This window comes from Dreissena polymorpha, chromosome 16, assembly GCF_020536995.1.
Source record: "Dreissena polymorpha isolate Duluth1 chromosome 16, UMN_Dpol_1.0, whole genome shotgun sequence".
NCBI classification, from domain to species: Eukaryota; Metazoa; Mollusca; class Bivalvia; order Myida; family Dreissenidae; genus Dreissena; species Dreissena polymorpha.
The window spans coordinates 47,181,450-47,196,281 of record NC_068370.1 but is presented as its reverse complement, the minus strand read 5'-3'; the positions used below and the strand labels follow the sequence as shown (position 1 = coordinate 47,196,281).

Genomic DNA, 14,832 nt, shown 5'->3' with positions numbered 1-14,832 from the left:
TAGTTGATAGTTTGGTAGATACATCGTTTACTTAAGAGTCCAATATATCATAAAGATGGGCCATGTTTCTAATGTATGGTGATAACTGCAAAACCTATCCCCTAATCGTTTTAAAAGATTTCCAATACTGCAACATTCAACACTAAATCAATGACCGTATTATACACTGATTATAAACTATGACTACAAATCATAAGTCAGATTAGTCAATATGAGGTGTTAAATACTTTATACGCCAGGTACACGTAATTACGTAATTCAATATCTTAGGAATCCCGGTAATTTATGCTGTCGCTTAATTTGGGATTCCGAGATTTTGGACACTGTTTTGACATAATCGGACGTCAGTAACACAGGTGGTTAAATAGATAAATAAATAATACCAATAATCACAAACTAATAAATATAAGGATCATTACTATTAGCGTAAGTATTATTATTAGCATTATTATTATTTCGAACTAATTTGAGCTGTATGTACACGTTTTCATTCAAAATACGGTAGTCATCATCTAAATAGTATGAGTAACGCCTTACTATTGAATATATGTTAAGTATAGGTAGATCTATGAGCAATGCTAAGATTGATCACAAGTAGGTATAAATAGGGCTTGATCGATATACGTATTTAAAGTTCTTAAGCATTAAATGTATTGTGGCCGCATTTTTGTTTTGAATGACAAAAACAGCGATCACGATTTATTAACATTTTTACAAAGGCTATGAGCCATTGTTTATAAAAGATATTTGGTTTGCTTAAATGATCAGAAACCTTGAGAAGTTGTGTGTACAGCATGTGCTATTGTTTTTATTGCATAAATCATTCTGTCAAAGTTTGATAGTTTACTTACTTCTAAATTGTGCAATATTACGCACATGGAAATTGATAAACAATCATTTTAATGTTTGAATGTGGGTACTCTTCAGTCTAATATTGTATTAATAAACTCCATTCATTCGTTTCAATTCGGTATAACGTTTACTGATTGCTTACGTCGGGAAAAAGGTATTGTACATTATTAAATTTTTAATTGATTTCAAATGTATGTGTTGACTAGAAGACGATACCATATGATATGAGATATTCAACTCTAGAATATATTTTCGACCAATTTGCCAATTTCCTTATACTGATCCATAGTATACTGTTGAGTTCAATTTGCGCTTTATACATGTACATTCGTCCGTTGAGTCGTTCGTACGTTTCGAAGTTTGTCTGCTCAACTTCTCGTTTTCTTTTGATGATTTTTGCTCAAGCTTTCAAAAAAATCGGAATATCCGTATTGTAAAAATGATTGTGAAGGAAAGACTTTGCAATGTAATCAGATTTGGCGAAACATTTATGGACTTTTTTCAAAAACTGTGTGTATTCAACTGCTATACATTGGAAAATTTACAGTGTTAACGATATTCAGTTAAGGCGACCATAAGGAAAGGACTTCAATCTAACACAAGCGGTCGATACCGTACATGTATGTGGTTTTGAAAAGGATTTTCAAATTGTTAGGTCAAATGTGTCGTGAATGAAATTCTTATGTTCATGTACAATAATGAAATGAATATGTTATCTGTATATTTCAGACCGATTGGTATACTCAGAAGAAAACGCCTCGTGCTTTATCACAAACAGAGCACAGACACTGATCGTAATATAATTAAAATGAGTGATTATAATGTAGGACGTTCTTTTCGGAATTTTCTCGTTGGGGAAACGTTATTACTCAGTCTGGTAAATGCACTGCTACCAACACCTTTACAATTCGAGAACAACGCACACAGTTTTCGTTTGACAGTTGATACTCCGGCAGCCATTCCATGGATAAATCCCTATTACATGGACGCGATCGTGTTTTTCAACAACGTTGAAGTCGGGGCCTGCGATTTGTACAGAGGACAAAGCTATGTCTTGAGTGATGAAATTCTATCTCGTGTTTCGGTTAATATTATAAATGGGCATTGCCAATTAAACATTTTCCGTGCATCTTGTGAGGACAGATACATTGCGGTGAAACTAACAGGGACATCGCATGTAATTAACGCTTCTCTTATCGTTGACGGATGCGACTCCAAACCATTGGATCCTACCGTCAATGTGGAACAGCATGAATATGACGTAGCTACTTTCAGCTTGTTAGAAAACAATTCTGATGACGTCACTGTAAAGCCATCGCAAGTGGCTTATTTCACCGCTCAACATAATACATCTGTACGGACTGTGACCACTGTGCCATACCACACCTCTACAGGTGGAAAGATCACCGTGTCAAAGAGAGCATTATTTTCATCGGTGATAACAATTGTAGCTAAACGCTGGTACCATTTTCGTGCATTTTTCGACAGGTTTTGAAATTGTTTTATGCCACGCATTTTTTTGATAAGTATTGTTATATAAGGAATTTATATTTATATTCGTAGTACTCATCTGGATAGTTATTAACATTTACCGATTTTTACAATATCATGTCTTCAAATAATTAAAACACTGTTAGGAAATTAACTTGTTACATGTTCCATATTTTACAGGCGATACACACTTATGTATGATATTATATTTATAGAAAAATATGACACAACTTTGAAATTATATTACATTTTGCTATTATGTTATGTATTATGGGCCAGATACCTTGATTGACCAAATAAACTGTTCTGTTCTAGACTGTATTTTTAATATACTATATTTAACTTTTATGGAATTATTTTAGGGTAACTCGCCTTTAAGTCGATTTCGCCTTTGAGTCAAAACTTGTTTTCTTTGCAGCTTGTCAACATGCGTGTTGTTTGACACACGTTGAGACTTTGTAATAAACACTTTCCATTGACACTCAAAATTAATAGAATATCTAAATCAAACGTTATAAAATATTGTATCACGATTAAATTTGATAAGTATTAGCTTCCGATGACGGTAAATTCAGAATTTTAAATTTTTCGATCAGCTTATACCATCGGCTTTCTGGCCTGATGCATTTCATAGCATTAACCAGTAACTTGAAACTAAAAACATGAATTTTTTTAATAACGAAAAGCTATGTTCAGTGGTTCGTTTTATTTTATAGATTTTGACAGTTTAACTACTGGAAGAGGCATAGGGATGAGAATTCACAACATATTCTTTCAAATTAACATGACTCAATCTATAAAGAGCCTCTTAGCTCAAAAACAAGAAAGATCACATAATGTTTTATCTCTGTATTATTTTCGTACTTTTCTGTGTCGCCCCAGTGCTTCAAATGACCCCGTTGTTGTTAAGTTCGATTAGACACCTAAATTGAGCTTGTTATTTGTCCTCTTTTTAAAAGCGTATTTGCGTCAGCACGTTGACAAATTGATAAATTTATGAATTCAATACAGGACTGTAGCTGTGCATTGTTTTTTTCAATTATTTGATTTGTTATAAAACTTGGGAATTGATAACCTTATCAGTGCTTAAAACAAATATGTGTTCGTAATAAGTGCGAACGTGTTCGACTCATAGGCGAATTCATTGGGTATTGATTTTCAACCTTTTTTGACGATGCTGCGAAGCATCGTCTAAGTTATCATACCATGAACAAATTCTTCACAATGGCGACCTATGTAAAAGACCGAGCCAGTCCGATTGAGATAGCTCGATTTTTCTAATCGGCATACCTCGCTGATCATCATTGATAAAGGTATAGGAAGCTCAGCTATAAATAGGACAGCATATTCTGGGGAAAAGATTGAATAATAGTTTGAAAACGTTAATTTTAAAACAGTTATATTCAATCCATTACATACTTATAGATCAATGAAACAACTATGCAATATCTGTATTGTATTTGACATTTGTCGAGATTCAGTTTATAAATTGCGAATTAAAACGTGTGTAATTAACTTTCAACGCGATCATGAGTGTAAAGAAAACGAATTATTTCGAACCTGCCATTTGTAAACGTTGTAGCGACTATGGTATATAAACAGCATAATAGCCGTAACATATCAGGTCGGGCTACTATAATCTCGTGAAGAGGCCAGTAGGACCTGTAAATAAACTCTGAAATACACACGTAACATATCTATGAATCTCGCTCTTATGCATGCTTCCTCATTTTGCATATTTAATAAACTTTTCAAACAGAAATTACAGAGCCACATCAGTGCACATACTATGTTTGATAATTCATTCGTTTGTTGGATATTGTTTGCTGTTTTAAACACATATTAGGTCATATCGCGGAGATTTAGTTAACCTTACCATGTGTTCATGGTCGAACTCACGTATTCAAGTGCTCTTACGACTATGTGCTCATACCTACTTTCGGGAATCATCATGAAATTATTGCCGTACTTAACGAACAAACATGTCTAAGCTTATTGAATTAGAGAAAAAAATAATCAAAAGAGAAAAAAATTATGTTTATGCACATGGACATGTGAAATCACGTCCGTACACATAGCATCATTAACGTAGGAAAGGAAACAACGAAATATAAAGTTTGGTATGATATACATGTGAAATAAAAGAGCATGGTATAATTAAAGAGCATGTCAAGTTTTGAATTTATATGCTGAAACGTAATGTTATAACCCACAAACGTTTTGCTGTTACAGAACGTATTCAAAGATAAGTGGTACAGAAAATACACGTCGAATATCTTTTAAAAGATATTTCTTGTTATATTTGATCGAGAATGTAACCCGTCTCCCAGTTTCGTGGAATGGATCAAGCTCCCCACGGTTACTACTTCCCCGTACCCCCAATTTACTTTTCGTACCCTACATTTTTCGTACCCAATTTTTTTCGTACCCAATTTGTTTTCGTACCTTAATTTTTGCCCGTAACCAAATTATTTTTCCTACGGAATTTTTTTTCGAACCCAAATTTTCTTTTGTAACCAAATCTTGTTTCGTAGGCATTTTTTGGCATAATTTTTGTATCCAAAATTTTCGTACCCATTTATTTTCCTACCGAAAATTTTCGTACTCACATACACAATTGTGGTGATGTAGATAAACTTAAATAGATGCTTTTATATCAATCCTCCTCAAAAGCATCGTCACACCAGTACTGTCAGTGCTTTGATTAATGAAAATAAGCTGGGAACTAAATATTTATTTCAAAAATAGATTCATACAATATGGTATTAAATAGAATCACCAGCTGAGTCCCGGCTTTTATCGAAGAGCTTGTTAATCTACAATCGTAACGCTAAAACCCATCCGACTAAAGGGCGAGTTACCGTAGATCATTTTGCGCTGTCTGGTTTACGCAATATTAAATACACGCGCGTCTCACCTAGGCACCTTCATGACAGTTCTCGACAACCCGTGAGCTTGGTTGGTGTCTGAAAATGATTGTATGCATTCCAAAAATTAACACGAAAAATATATTCGAGTAATTTACATTACGATTTTTTTCTAAATTTTATTTTTAATTTAATATTTGATAAATCAACAAGAGTAAATACACTTAGAGAAGTAAAACTTAATATTAAAATTATAAAATGTCCGACCTCTTACTTTTCATGGCGTCTTCCTCTGTCGTGTTGAGCCAATAGTATATTACTGTATATAGTACTGTTCTGTTCAGTATATCCAGACGATATCTCCAATGTACAGATTACACCCAAAAACATTGGAGACCGTCATCTTAGTGCAAACGTGATGTTAAAATCCATGGTTATTAATCCTTTTCAGAAAACTCGTCATTCTTACATCGTACACAGGTCGTGAAAAAATTAACTGCTTTTTGAGAAAATATTCATAGAAATTACACCTATGTAATAGTTGATAGTTTGGTAGATACATCGTTTACTTGAGAGTCTTATATATCATATAGATGGGCCATGTTTCTAATGTATGGTGATAACTGCAAAACCTATCCCCTAATTGTTTTAAAAGATTTCCGATACTGAAACATTCTACACTAAATCAATGACCGTATTATACAATGATTATAAACTATGACTACAAATCATAAGTCAAATAAGTCAATCTGAGTAGTTTAATACTTTATACGCCAGGTACACGTAATTACGTTATTCAATATCTTAGGAATCCCGTTAATTTAAGCTGTCGCTTAATTTGGGATTCCAAAATTTTGGACACTGTTTTGACATAATCGGACGTCAGTAACACAGGTGGTTAAATAGATAAATAAATAATACCAATAATCACAAAATAATAAATATTAGGATCATTACTATTAGCGTAAGTATTACTATTAGCGTAAGTATTATTATTAGCATTATTATTGTTTCGAACTAATTTGAGCTGTATGTACACGTTTTCATTCAAAATACGGTAGTCATCATCTAAATAGTATGAGTAACGCCTTACTATTGAATATATGTTAAGTATAGGTATGAGCAATGTTAAGATTTATCACAAGTAGGTATAAATAGGGCTTGATCGATATTCGTATGTAAAGTTCTTACACATTAAATGTATTGTGGCCGCATTTTTGGTTTGAATACCCAAAAACAGCGATCACGATTTATTAACATTTTTACAAAGGCTATGCGCCATTGTTTATAAAAGATATTTGGTGTGCTGAAATGACAGAAACCTTAAGAAGTTGTGTGTACAGCCTTTGCTATTGTTTAAATTGTATAAATCATAATGTCAAAGTTTGCTAGTTTACTAACTTCTAAATTAGGCAAATATTACGCACATGGTAATTGATAAACAATCATTTTAATATTTGAATGTGGGTACTCTTTGGTCTAATTTTGTATTAAACTCGATTCATTCGTTCTGTAAATATAGAGAAAACTCTTTCATGTATGGACGCTGTATTGTCACTTATTTTTCTTTATAGGTTTATCCACCATTACAAATCTTTTTCTTGAGAGGTGCATAATCTCATAACATGTCGACGAATAATCACGTGTAAGCAATTGGTTATAAAAATTGGTAATATAAACTTTCCATTATCTCTTAATGAATAGTAACATAAATAAATTATATGAAAAAACATTGAAAATTTATTCAGATGTCTGGCCGCATAACATTTTTGTCTGAACTAATGTTTTTGAATAGTTTATCCAGCTTGATCTACTATACTACTGAACTGCTTAATTGCATTTGTCTAGAGAAACAAAACGTTACTTCCATGTGTTGTACGAACCCATCTGCCTCATTTGTCTGTAATACGTTTTCAAATGACATTTCATCGGTATTTTAATGTTATAGTTTGTTTCTAATTAATAACTTGACTGCTTAACAATCAGTCCGTACATCATTTTCTCTATAACAGTTCGTAAATGTGAAATGCATGACTGTTATCCATTACAATCGTAGTTAATAAACATAGATACATGTATTGATCATGAGCATCAATTCTTACATACCTGACGGACGAACGGAACACAGATCAATATAAAACTCGCTAACCTGACCCTGGCGTTAATGGATGAATGTATGAATGTACCGTTCTACATGCCGATTATTTCAGAGTTAAGAAACACGATAATAGTAAACGCTATTAAATAATCGATTATTATTTTGATCATAAGTAACTCTAAGAAAAGATTTTTGCAAAGTTTTATTTCAGCATAGTTGTATATTATAGCTATTAAAATCAAATCGTATGATTAAATGTAAATGTAACAAGCGTTAAGAGTAGTCTATGTCTCTATTAAAACTCAAGTTGAAATCAAATATTAATTGCATAATGTTTAGAATGGTTCTAGAAACCATAACGACGTGCACCGTATTCCACAACGACGCGTACCATCACATATTATTAGTGAGAATGTATGTAAATTGTAAAGGTAAACCATTATTATTCTGTTATAAAGTTATTTATGTATGTTAATTATATATACATATATAAACACAAACTATATACAATATTATATACACATGCTAACAGAATATGCATATCGATACTCGCTCATCTTTCTAAAACGATTCGCCCCTTACTTATATCGGCTCACCCATTTCAATTACCGTTAAGTTTATGTAAACCATCATCATATTTGTTAGCCATTCATCGAACATTTTCATTACAAAAACACAGACACACACGCAATTCACACAACATTGTCTATACAGTTGACAATTAAGCACGAACAAGTACATTTGCGAACAAATACAAATGATAGAATGATGAAAGTATTTTCAAATCGCCACATAAATATCACTCATATTTCACTCATACGCATTTTGAATGGATCAACACACATACGTCTTAAAATTAGGTATATTACAATCTTAAAAACTGAAACTCGGATATTGATTAGCACACTGCAAACAAGAAATTTAAAAATTGTTGAATAATGTACGAAAATGATTACAGCGCTTAGCTACAATTGTAAATGACACAACTGTAAACAATTCTACCTTTGACACGGTGATCTTTCCACCTATTGAGGTAGTTTGTGGCACAGCGGTCGTAGTCCCATGAGATATATTATGTTGAACGGAGAAATAATCCTCTTGAGATCGGTTAGTTTGCATAACGACTTCCTCTGAATTGTTTTGTGACGAGTTTAAAGATACCACGTCATATTTGTGTTGAGCAACATAGACTTTTTGGTCTAAAGGTTTGGATTCGCATCCGTCCACTATTAAAGATGCATTTATTACATGCGATGTGCCTGTAAGTTTAATCGCAAAAGATCTGTCCTCACATGATGCACAGAAAATATTAAATTGGCAATGCCCATTTGTAATATTTACTGAGACACGAGATAGAATTTCATCACTCAAGACATAGCTATGTCCTCTGTACAAATCGCAGGTCCCGACCTCAACGTCGTTAAAAAACAAGGTCACGTCCATATACCAGGGATTTAGCCACGATATCGTTTTTGGCGCTCCAGATGTCAAATGAAAAATGTGTGCATTGTTCTCAAATTGTAAAGGTGTATATAGTCTTGCGTTAACCAGTAATAATGTTCCCATCATAAACACAGCGATAACATTTTGCCGAGAACATCTCATACAATTATCGGACATATTGCTTTAATTGCAGTAATATTGAGTACTTAGCATTTCATTAACCGATTAATTAGCCTGAAATTTATGAAGGGCCTTTTTTCATTTATATATACGCTTTAGTTTGGAAAAAAATAAGAAGAAAACCATAAATTAGTAGTAACTGAAAAATTGGAATCCCATAATTTATGATGGAACATCACATGAACATCACATGAAACATGATGAAACAGGCTGAAACATTGGAATCCCATGAAACATGATGTTTAAAATATGTAGCAAATGAGAGGAAAACTACGAAAATTCGATCAATACAGTCAGTCATCATAAAAAAGCTAACGGCATATCACAAATGAGCTACCTCGCACACACTGGATAGTAAGAAACATGCAAGTGACAATTCTTAAGGCCTTGTTGTCATTAGATTATATTTGGACAGTGGTCTAGTGGTAAGATGCTGGGCTAGGGATCAAAAGGTCCCTGGTTCGAATCCCGCCCAGGCACTGGATTTAACTGAGCAAACAATTAATCCCACCCAGGTGTATAAATGGGTACCTGTGAGGGAAATAAGCCAATGTGCCGTGGCTGCCTGGTGCGCCATATGTTAACGGACGACTTAAATCCCAGTGATCGGGGGGTTGATTGTGAAGTCGGCTGAAGATGTATAGCGAAGCAGACTATAAACCGCACCTTTAACCTTTTAGCCTTTTATTTTCTCCCATTTTTGCGAAATACAGGTTGTGGGCCATTTCTGCTGTCCAGAGCTTCTCCACCAGACAGACGACGTCTAAGAAAACAGAAACAGAACTGTTATTAGAAGCTTGTCTAATGAATGTTTCTTTTACCTTTACGTCTATCAAAAAGCTTGTCCAACGGGAAGACCTTTCCCTGTGGAAATGTTTCCTGTGCCATATTTCGGAAATGTAGAGAAATTTAGAGATGACGCTTTGGTCAAAATCTAAATGAGAGCTATCACTCGATGTGAATAATACCACCTTACAGTATATTGCCACAGCAAAATTGTAACTAGTCAGATATGCTGGCCATTTTGAATTTCAACCTAAAGCAACAATGGCTACCACAAGACCGACAGACAGACCAATCGACCCTTGCTAATCAAATAGAGTCGCCATATTCATCATATCTGGGCTAAACTGATAACACTCAAACCCCGTTGTGCTATTCTTGTAGCACAATGTAATCATGTGAGCTAAAACCACATTTCTATATTTAGTTTTATTACAATTCATGTTTTAGTAACATTGTATATTTTTTACATTATATTAAAGACACACTATTACCCTTGATATCTTGTATGTTAATTCAGTATTGCATGAGAATAGCATACATTTAAATCCATAGTAAAGATATGTATGTAACTGTACTCTGGTTTGGATGCAAAGGAAGGAGTTCACAGTACAGATATATTGAAATGATACCAGTGTGTCTTCCCTTGGTCAGTTCATTTATTTACATTAAAAAACGGGGGAAAATATCATGAATATATTTAATTACAATATATGCTGTGCATGTAAAAAAAACCTTTAATGACCAAAAATAGGCAGTGCACAGCAGAATAAATATGTAAAACATGCTTGAAATACGCGTGTCGAAGTTACGGTAACGTGTATACGACCCCCGAGTTATGCGTCAAGTGAACCGGAAGTGATCACCTAGTGACCTTTACAAAATGACGTTTCTCTTCTTTAAATGAAAGGTGAAAGTCATATTTATGACTGTAAGACATAAAATATACATAATTTCACTAAATAACACCAACCGTTTAGTATTTTGAACCACAGAACAACACAATAATTACCTCCACCTTTTCAACCTTCCAAAAAAAACGTGAACGGAATTCGCTAGTTCTGAAACCTCGTTATGGAACTACAAGCGCTAGATGACCAAGAGTTCAACCAATGTTTGTAAACAGGCATTTGTTTGACGAAAAAATCATAACTTAACATTGCACTATAATGTTTCTGAACGTACTCTATCCTTACTAGCCTTACAATTTAGAAAAATGCCGCAACTGGATGTGGGCCGGAACATAATGACTATCGCTATGAAATACTAACTGTAGACCCCGAAAATGAAGTTAAAACTAAACTAACATGGCTGACACCGTTACGCGTATGCGTTTGCGACAGTTCAAGTCTGGAAAAGATCGAATTTACTTTCGCTTAGAGGAAGTATTTTACAAATATTATTGTAAGACATAATTAAGTGACTGGAGTTATCGATAGCAGTCAACAATTGAACTGCAGTATTGAGTATTAGGAGAAAATGTCGTGGAAACAACCTCTTCTGGTAATACAATTAAACTTTTTAAAATGTCGATTAGGACCGGTGTCGCTTAAGAAATTCAATATGTTGAGTGAACACATAAAACGTTTAAGAGGATCTTTATTTATGCGATGTCAGAATGTTTACTGCACAGCTGTTTAGATTTTAGAGGTGATGGAGTCATGGGAGTTTATTCTTTTTATTAGGTGCTTGTTTGTATGTAATTTAGGGGTTACTTGTGTTTCTTAAATTTATGGAGGGAATCGCTTCGAACTCTATGAAACGGCAAGGCCCAGAGGTAAAGCATTTTTGAAAAAGGTAAGGTGGTCCTCCAACAATTTTGTTAAAATCATGCCTCAAAAATTAACCCGGCCTATGATTACTAGTGTTGGTGATATGTACATAGTACACACCTTAACAATATCAAGAAATTGAGATTTGTTAATGCATGTACAATCTTATGATGGTCCTCCACCTATTTTGTGAGATAATTCCCATGTGGATAACATTTTGCCCTACCCAGATGGTTTAGGTGTCTTTGTAATATGTATAAAGTCAACTATATTTAAATTTCTAACAACCTTCAGGAATTATTGTACAGGCTACATGTATTTGTCAAAGCGGTGTGTGTGCATATAATTCACTGTTTTTTTTTCTTTTCATCTAGCTTCAATGTTTTGCAAATGTTGGAAAACGTGCAGTGGAGAGGAACAGTCCTCCAGACTTGAAACCATAGTGGAACTTGGTAATTTTCACATGATTTCAATGTAAATAAGCATGTGTTGGTATTTTGTATCAAAAATGAAAGCTTGCAAGTGTAAGTTTTATGTAAAATTTTAAGTGTGAATTAGCCATTGCGGGCTAACTTGATAAATGAGATATATTTTGCTTTAAATGCCTTTCTATCTAATGTCGTTTTTGTTGTTGACATAGCATTGGCATCTTAATGAATTTCGCTTGAAACACATGTGCGGCAAAATAATATTCTTTTAACGTACAGAGGCTGAAGAGAGAGTTACTGATGACATGATAGAACATTTGAAGCAGTAACAGATGTGTTCTAAGGTACGGTTATTTGTTTACCATCTCAAATGAAAAGATGTTATTCTTTGTGTCATAAGTTAAGCCAAATCACATATAGTATTATCATAAAATAACACGTGAAATCAAAGCAATGGGTCAGCTTTACTGTATGTATTGCTTTTGCGTTAAGACTAATAAGATGGAGGGAAGCTGTATGGGACCTTTTCTTAATAAAACAAGATGTGCTTGTGAAACACTATGACCCACCATATATTTGACATTTGACCTTGAACGAAACCTTGACCTTTCACCACTCAAAATGTGTAGCTCCATGAGATACACATGCATGCCAAATATAAAGTTGCTATCTTCAATATTGCAAAAGTTATGGCAAATGTTAAAGTTTGACGCAAACAAACAAACCAACAAACAGATTGGGAAAAAACAATATGTCCCGCAGTATAGACTGAGGGACATAAAAAGTATACATTTTCTGAAATGGAACCGAAAAATTCCCAATTTAAGGTGACAAAAAGTATGTTATTTATTGTTTCTATAAAGAAACTGAAAATTTAGTTCATCTCCCTTCCAGCTTTATAATTTGAACTTCAGTAAAAACAAAATAGTATCGAAATCACTTTATTCTCAATTTAACAATAAACCAACAGCACAAGTTCGAAAACGATGTGATTTTTCTCAATCTAAATGGATCCGACCCAATTCCAAAAATGGGAAAGACACATACTGAAATTCTATTTTGCCTTTATCACAATTTTTTTTAGACAATACCCTTACATATTGGTCAGTTAATTTGTACTGACGTCTTTTGATTTTATGTAAAGATTAATAACAACTTAATATAGAATTTTCTCAACACCCAAATCAAACATGTAATTTCAGATAAAACAGATGGCAGGCAGATGAAACTGGAGCATATACAGAGAAAGAAGAAGAAATTGATAAGTAACATGAAGCATGATAGATTTATTATGTTAATTCATTAAAGAGAAGATCGTAAAAAAAAATGTTGCAGTAAAAAGTCATTTACCAAACCAGTATTGTTTTTACTTTGAAGCTTTTATTTTACCAAAATATGAAATGACACATATGTTATACATATGCATAAAACAACATGATACAGTATAAAGTAGATGTAAAATATCCACGTGCTTATAATTATTATAACTTAGCATGGGCGTTAATGCAACTCCACTATAGTAAGGGTCAAGGTCACTGTTAATTATAATAGTAAAAATACTTTCTGCTCAGAAAATTAACATTTGACTGGGATATTTTGTTCTGAAATTTTACGGCGATGTAGCTTACATGTACACTTTGGTACAGATCAATGTCGATATGTTATAACAGAGCTTTGAATAACTTCAGTTGATATTCAGTTGTCTAAGTTTGCTATTTTACTAACTTCTATATTATGCAATTATTACGCACATGGTAATCGATAAACAATCATTTTAATATTTGAATGTAGGTGCTCTTTGGTCTAAAATTGTATTATTAAACTTCATTCAATCGTTCTGGATTATAAAAAGAAAACTCTTTCATTCATGGATGCTGCATTGTCACTTGTTTGTCTTTATAGGTTTATCCACCATTTCAAATCAGTTTCTTGAGAGGTGCACAATCTCATACTATGTCGACGTACATTCGTGTGTAAGCAATTGGTTATTGCAATTCTTAATATGAACGTTCCATTATCTCTTACTTTAAACAACTCAATACATAGTAGCATAAATAATTATACATTTTTTAAAACATTGAACATTTATTCAGATGTCTGACCCGATATCATTTTTTAAACTAATTTTTATGAATAGTTTACCCAGCTTGATTTACTACTGAAATACTTAATTGCACTTGTCTCAAGAAACAAAACGTTACTTCCATGTGTTGTACGAATCCATATGCCTCATTGGTCTGTAATACGTTTTCGAATGACATTTCATCGGTATTTTAATGTTATAGTTTGTGTCTAATGATTTGACTGCTTAATAATCAGTTCGTACATTTTTTATATATAACAGTTCGTTCATGTGAAATGCGTGACTGTTATCCATTACAATCGTAGTTATTTAACCCATTTATGTCTAGGGGACTCTCCCATCCTTCTATATTGGATCAATTTATTTCCAAAATTAGGGATGTCTAGTATATTTATTTCCATATTTATAATATTATTTACAGAAATTCCTTTAAGCAAACAGCGAAGACCCTGATGAGACGCCGCATCATGCGGCTTCTCATCAGGGTTTACGCTGTTTGCCAAGGTCTTTTTTCTAGACGCTATGCATAAATGGGTAAAACATAGATAAATACATTTATCATCAGCATCAATTCTTATGGACGTGATTGACGAACGGAATACAGATGAGTGTGAATCTCGCTAACCTGACCCTGACGTTTATGGATGAATGTAAGAAAGTACCGGTTTATAAACTGATTATTCCAGAGACATGAACAGTTAACATTAAACACAACTATATAATCGATTATTATTTTGATCGTACATAACTCTTAAGAAATTATTTTTGCAAAGTTTGATTTCAGCACAGTTGTAGAGTTTGCTTTTAAAATCAAATCGTATGGTTAAATGTAAAT

The 14,832-nt window shown here is 33.3% G+C and overlaps 2 long non-coding RNA genes across 2 annotated transcripts; both read left to right on the top strand.

The window, feature by feature from the left end:
• The first annotated feature begins 324 nt into the window (after positions 1-324).
• LOC127862146 (uncharacterized) lies at positions 325-2,657 on the top strand. The gene is made up of 2 exons (XR_008040464.1): positions 325-426; positions 1,582-2,657. It is a non-coding gene; the product is annotated as an uncharacterized LOC127862146 (long non-coding RNA).
• Positions 2,658-6,073: 3,416 nt separating this feature from the next.
• On the top strand, positions 6,074-13,227 carry LOC127862148 (uncharacterized). The gene is made up of 4 exons (XR_008040466.1): positions 6,074-6,174; positions 11,861-11,938; positions 12,194-12,258; positions 13,117-13,227. It is a non-coding gene; the product is annotated as an uncharacterized LOC127862148 (long non-coding RNA).
• The last annotated feature ends 1,605 nt before the right edge of the window (positions 13,228-14,832 follow it).